Consider the following 7229-nt stretch of genomic DNA (forward strand, 5'->3'; position numbering starts at 1 on the left):
AAAGGTCCTATTAGAATGGTCCACCCCAGACGCCTGATGGATCCATATGGTTTCCTGATGGCGCTTGGGGAATTAGAACCTGCTGAAGGTCGCCCGGTCGAAGCCCTGGTGACGGAGTGGAACGAGAGGATCGCCGGGGCATTAGACCAAGTGGCTCCGAAACGTCCTCTCCCCCTGAACAGAACTCAAGTATCACCATGGTACACACCACGGTTGCGTACTTTGAGACAGGAGGTGAGACGACTTGAGCGTCGGTGGCGGAAGTCTCACTCCAAAGATGCTCGGACACAGGTTAGAGCAGCAATAGCTGCCTACCAAGTGGCGGTGAGGGCGGCAAAGAGGGAATTCTTTGCCGCCTCCATTGCATCAGCGGAGTGCTGTCCCAGGAGGTTGTTCCAAGTGGTCCGAAGCCTGGTCGGTCCAGTTGCTCAGGAACCCTTGGAACAGTCTAAGGCCTCCTGTGACAAATTGGCAAAGCACTTTGCTGACAAAATCGAGCACCTGAGGAGCTCGATTCCGTGCGCCGTGGATACAGTGAGTGAGCTAGAGGTGACCAGTTGCAAACCGGTCAAATGGGATCGATTTTGGCCTCTTCCTTCTGAGGATGTGGACAAGGTGCTCTCATCTGTAAGGCCTACCACTTGTCTAAATGACCCTTGCCCATCGTGGCTCCTTATGAGCTGCAAAGAGAGATTGGGTGAGGGGATCAAGGCAATGGTTAATGCATCCCTGCAAGGGGGTGTTATGCCACTAGCCCTCAAGGAGGCTATTATTAAACCCATCTTAAAGAAGTCCTCCTTGGATCCCCAGATTCTAAACAACTTTCGCCCAATTTCAAACTTTCCATTCTTGGGCAAGGTCATTGAGAGAGTGGTGGCAAATCAGTTGCAGACACACTTGGATGAAACGGATTATTTAGATCCATACCAATCGGGTTTCAGGACTGGACACGGAACTGAAACAGCCTTGGTCGCTCTGGTCGATGATATGAGGAGGGCAATGGATAGGGGAGAACTCACCTTCCTTGTCCTCCTGGATCTCTCAGAGGCTTTTGATACCGTAGACCACGGTATCCTTTTAGATCGCCTGGAGAGTTTGGGATTGGGAGGCACAGTTCTACGGTGGTTCCACTCCTTTCTCTCTGATAGGCACCAACAGGTAGCATTGGGTGATGAGGTTTCAGACCCTTGGCCTCTCAATTGTGGTGTGCCACAGGGTTCTATCCTCTCACCCATGCTATTTAACATCTATGTAAAGCCGCTGGGAGAGATCATCAGGAGATTTGGGCTGCAGTGTCACCAATATGCGGATGACACTCAGCTCTATCTCTCATTCAAGTCTTCACCGGAGAGGGCTGTGGAGACCATGTCCAAGTGCCTAGAATCCGTGAGTGGATGGATGGGCAGGAACAGGTTGAAGTTGAACCCTGATAAGACCGAGGTACTACTTGTGGGAGACAAGGGAGGGTTAGGAGATGTTGACCTGGTATTTGATGGGGTGAGGTTGCCTCTACAGGACCAGGTCTGCAGCCTCGGGGTTGTTCTTGATTCCAGGCTGTCCATGGAGGCTCAAATTTCGGCTGTGAGCCGGGCAGCTTGGTATCAATTACATCTTATACGTAGGCTGCAACCCTACCTCCCTGTTCAACAGCTTCCATTTGTGGTGCATGTCCTGGTCACCTCTTGTCTGGACTACTGTAATGCGCTCTACATGGGGTTACACTTGAAAACGACCCGGAAATTACAACTTGTACAGAATGCAGCGGCGTGCTTACTTACCAAGAGCCGCCGCCGGGACCACATTACGCCAGTATTATTTGATCTACACTGGCTACCGGTTGTTTTCCAGGCCCGATTCAAGGTGTTGGTTTTAACCTTTAAAACCCTGTACGGTTTCGGTCCAGCTTACCTGAAACAGCGCCTCCACCGCCACCAACTATGCCGCCCAACTAGATCAGCCACACAAGGCCTTCTCTCAATCCCGCCAACCAAAATAGTTAGGCTGGTGGGTACTAGGGAGAGAGCCTTTTCTGTGGTGGCCCCCACTCTCTGGAACTCCCTCCCATGTGACCTTCGACATGCCCCTTCCCTAGAGGTATTCCGCAAGGCCCTGAAGACATGGCTATTCCAACAGGCCTTTAAGGTCCTTGGGAAGGGTAAATCTCCTTGATCTTGTCATCGTATGCTGTTAATATAATTGTTTTTATATGTATTGATGACGGTCCAGCATTTTTATTTACTGTTATTAATATGACTGCATTGTTATTGTTGTATTTTATCTCATTTTAATGTACGTCGCCTAGAGTGGCCATTTGCCAGATAGGCAACAAACAAATTAAATATTATTATTATTATTATTATAATCAGATCCTCAGAAATAATTCTTGCCCAACCCCCCATTAATTATATAGCCAATTAATCACTGTGCTCTGCAGGTGAGGGCCTTCTGATGATACTATTGTATCAGGAGGTCCGTTGAGCACAACATAGGAAGTGGTCCTTTTGTGTAGTGGCACCTACCCTTTGAAATTCCCTTCCCTTAAATATTAGACAGGCGCCATCTCTGTTATCTTTTAGGCGCCTACTGAAGACCTTCCTCTTTCAACAAGCCTTTTAAGTGGAGACCTATTCCGGTCTGTGTCTGTGTTGGAATTGTTATTTATGGTGTTTTAAACGTTTTTTTTTTAAAAAAACTAAGTTTAAAAGTCTGTCTTTAAGGTGTTTTAGAATGTTTTGTTTTTGATTGCCGCCTTGTTTTCCTACTGGGAGGAAGAGCGGTATATAAATTTAATAAATACATAAATAATAGATAATAAATGAATATATGAATGCTCAATAAATAGCCAACATAATCTAACCTCTCTTCAAACAAATCAGTGCGAAATAAGTCATCTGAAAACAACCACAATCTCATAATAAGGCATAAATAAAAATAATATAAAATAAAAGAGAGCCAGACTCAGAAGATAAGAACAAAGCCCACCACACAAAACTGAACTGAATTTTCTACCTCAGACTCTTCTGCAATCCATCTGGTTTACATAAGAAAAGTTGTGCTGGATCAGGAGAAAGGCCCACTTAGTTTAACATATTGTTCTCACAGTGGCCAAACATATAGCCACGGGAAGTCCACAAGCAGGATCTGAGCATAACAGAATTCTCACCACTTGTGATTCCCAGCAACTAGCATACAGAGGCATCTTGCCTCCAACAGTGGCAGAAGGACATAGCCATTGTGGCTAGCAGTCATTGATAGTCTTGTCCTTAGGCACTGTGGTGAAGAAGTACTGTAGTTTGTCTGACCTGAATCTTCCAACATTCAGCTTAACTGGATGTGTCTGAGTGCATTAGGAGAGAGTGGAATTTTCCAATATCTAACCGTGTGCCAATATCTCAACCTCCTTGAAGTACAATCCTGTCTTATAGATTTATACCACTACACTCCTCCCTGATTTTTATATATCCCATTTTCCTTTTAAAAATCCAAAGCAGCTACCAGTCCAAACAAGCAAATCAAACACAACCAGAATATCATAGCAGCAAAACATATTATAAAGTAATGGTCAGTTTCTTTAAGTTTGAAAGTCACTTCAGCATACTGCATGTCAACTAACACATGCTATCCAATATTGATAGTCAGATATTGAACATGAAATCAAATTCCACAGCGAACAAGTATTCAGCGTTCTGGAGAATATTCAACATTAAAATTCTCTGCAAAGGAAATTTCAAGGACAATTTTTGGGAGCAAATTCTTTTAGCCCTACTTGTAGGTAGTTTTGTTGAATTTCGTTTTTAAGCTGAGTGTTGTCACTTGTTTTATAAATGTTGTTTCTGAGCCTATAACGGCAACATGGTATGCTAACATACACCTGACACCTTATAAAAATTATGAATTACAGAGCTGTGCTTTGTATGGACTTGCATATGGATATACTTGAAAGAGTACAGGAATTCCATTCCTCAACATTTCTTCATTTTTCTCTAATTAAGTTAACTAGCCTTACGTTTAAAAAGTTTGCTTTCCCTTACTTTAATTAATATTATTCACTTAGTCTTATTTTGCAGACTAATTCCTATTCCTAATTTATCCCATTCCTAATTTATCTTGCTAAGAAAGATATGCTTGCAAAATCTTACAAAAGAGCATTTTTGTGCTGAACTCTCAACTGTCCTTAGCCACTCCTTTGCAAAGATAGACAATTCTTGATCCTTTAAGGAATGAACTGACCAAAGTAAGACTGGGGAGGGAGAGGGGCAAGCTGGAGAGGAAACCCAACATCTTCCCAGAGCTTGGAAGTAACTCATTATTTTTAACGAGTTACTTGTAATTCGTTACAATTTTAAATAACAAGTGGGTAATTCCATTACATTTGGCAAGTAATGGAACGACTAGTAATTTCGCTACTTTTCAGCTGCAACTTTAACGTTTCCACGTTAGGTTGGACGTTACTTGGGGGCGGGAACAAGGGGAAGTCAGCTCCTGGCTGTGATTGGTGAACACAAGACATGTGCCTCACACTGACTGGACCTCTGCGCAGACTCTCTCTTCCCTCGTGATCTGTGTTAGGAGGCACGAGGGAAGAGGTGAATAGGCAGGGCCTGCTAGTGTCTGAGAGGAAAAAATGGATGCTGGAGGAAAAAGCCAGGGCAAGGACAACGGAGGAGAAGGCAGCAGCAGAATGGCGAAGAGCTGTGGAGGTGAGTGACGATGATTTGTGTGTGTGTGTGTGTGCACATCCTGCCGTCCTCCTTGCATGTCCTGCCCCCCCACCACCGCTTGTGCCCCCTGCTGTCCCCACAGCGTGTTCTGAACAGTTCTGCTGCACCCGCCGCCCCCCACCCCGCCTCTCGTTCCCCCCACTGCTGCCAACGCCCCTCCTGCTGCCCCCACCCCACCTCTTGTTCCCCCGCCACCGCCGTTGTATCACCACCTCCTGCGCCACCACCCCGCCTCTCGTTTCCTCACCGCTGCCCCTCCTGCCCCCCCACTGCTTCTCCTTACCTCGCTGCTGCCTCCGTGGCACCTTCTGCTCCCTGCAGCACCTTCTGCCCCCCCTGCCTCTTCTTACCTCACTGCTGCCTCCGCGGCACCTTCTGCCCCCCACTGCCTCTCCTTACCTCGCTGCTGTCTCTGTGGCACCTGCTGCCCCCCTGCGGCACCTTCTGCCCCCCACGGCACCTTCTGCTCCCCCCTGTGGCACCTCCTGCCCCCCCACTGCTTCTCCTTACCTCGCTGCTGCCTCCGTGGCACCTTCTGCCCCCCCACGGCACCTTCTGCCCCCTGCCTCTTCTTACCTTGCTGCTGCCTCCGCGGCACCTTCTGCCCCCTGCGGCACCTTCTCCCCCCCACTGCCTCTCCTTACCTCGCTGCTGCCTCTGTGGCACCTTCTGCCCCCCCACTGCCTCTCCTTACCTCGCTGCTGCCTCCGTGGCACCTGCTGCCCCCCTGCGGCACCTTCTGCCCCCCATGGCACCTTCTCCTCCCCCCTGTGGCACCTTCTGCCCCCCCACTGCCTCTCCTTACCTCACTGCTGCCTCCGCAGCACCTTCTGCCCCCCCGCGGCACCTTCTCCCCCCCCACTGCCTCTCCTTACCTTGCTGCTGCCTCCATGGCACCTTCTGCCCCCCCACTGCCTCTCCTTACCTCGCTGCTGCCTCCGTGGCACCTTCTGCCCCCTGTGGCACCTTCTGCCCCCCCACGGCACCTTCTGCCCCCCCACTGCCTCTCCTTACCTCGCTGCTGCCTCCGTGGCACCTTCTGCCCCCCCGTGGCACCTTCTCCCCCCCACTGCCTCTCCTTACCTCGCTGCTGCCTCCGCGGCACCTTCTGCCCCCCCGTGGCACCTTCTGCCCCCCCACTGCCTCTCCTTGCCTCGCTGCCACGGCCACCGCACCTCCTGACCCCCCATGAACTTGCCTGTTATTTGCCCTGCCTCCAGGCTGGGGAGGGGTGAAGTCCTCTGCACAGGCTCAAAGGCACTTTGGCATGGCTTCATCCTGCTTGGCTACCACAGAGTTTGGGTGGGGGGTGCCCCCCTCCCATTTCCTCAGTGACTTTGGGGGAGGGGCTGTTTCCCTCTTGCTCCTCCGCACCCCCTTCGCTGCCCGTCCACTGTTGTGGGGGGTGACAGGAGTAGCAGGTGCCTGCCACTTCTCCCCAGCACCCCTAACCTGTTTCTTGGCACACCTTCCCAGGTGGGGGAGATCTTCTCTGCCACTGGCGCTGCCTTCAACAAGCTGGGTGAACTGACGATGCAGCTGCACCCCGTGGCCAACTATTTATTTTATTTTATTTATTTTATTCGATTTATATACCGCCCACAGCCCAAGGGATTTATATACCGCCCACTAGCCAAGCGGAAGGCCTATGAGGACAGTGGGCTGTCCCTCCCTGCCAAGTCCCCCAAGAATGGGGCCTGCAAGGGGCAGCAGCAGCCTCAGCAGCAGGGTGCCCCCTCTGCCCAGGGGTTGGGGGGCCTTCCTGACCCCTCTACTCCAACTGTGAAGAAATAGAGCTGCCCTGCTCTGGCAAGCAAACCCCTCCCTTTCCCAGCCTCTGAATTTGAAACCACTTTCTAAAGCTTTGATCTGGATCCAGGACAAGACAAAAATGGTTATGCTATGCAGAGCCAGGCATTGCTCACATCATGCCACCTGCACTGCCAGAGTGACGGGATGAAGCTGGGCTCACTAACTTTTAACCGAGGTTTTTCTTAGCTCAGGGTGAGAGTTAGTTGCATGTCCCAAAAGAGAAACAACACTCTTTTTAAAGATGTGTTCTCTCTCTGACTCTCACAAGCGTATCAGATAGGACATTTGCCACCCCCTCCATCATCACAAGGCACTTCTGAAACTTCGGCCTACTTCTCTTCCTTCACCCCCTTTTTGAATTCTCCCCCTTGTTCCCATGCATACCTGTGTGCTGTATTTATCCAGACAGAGCACTTCTGCCTTTTAAAATGCCGGCTAGCTTTTTATTGTATATTTATTTGAACTCCATCTTTCTTTTTATTTGTATTTTTGTCCTGTTTAATCACAAGACTGAATTGTATGTGGGACAAAAACTGTCTCAGTAATAATAATAATAATAATAATAAAAATCATTAGGCGTATAATAAATGGCTTAAGGCTGATTTTTTTGTTCTTGGCAGAGATGAGGTGAGAAGTAGGGTCCTTGCAGCTCCTCCTCTCAGTCCCCCAGCTCTCAAACTCATGTTCTGTGAGAAA

The sequence above is a fragment of the Rhineura floridana genome, chromosome 6 (genome assembly GCF_030035675.1).
Source record: "Rhineura floridana isolate rRhiFlo1 chromosome 6, rRhiFlo1.hap2, whole genome shotgun sequence".
Lineage (NCBI taxonomy): Eukaryota > Metazoa > Chordata > Lepidosauria > Squamata > Rhineuridae > Rhineura > Rhineura floridana.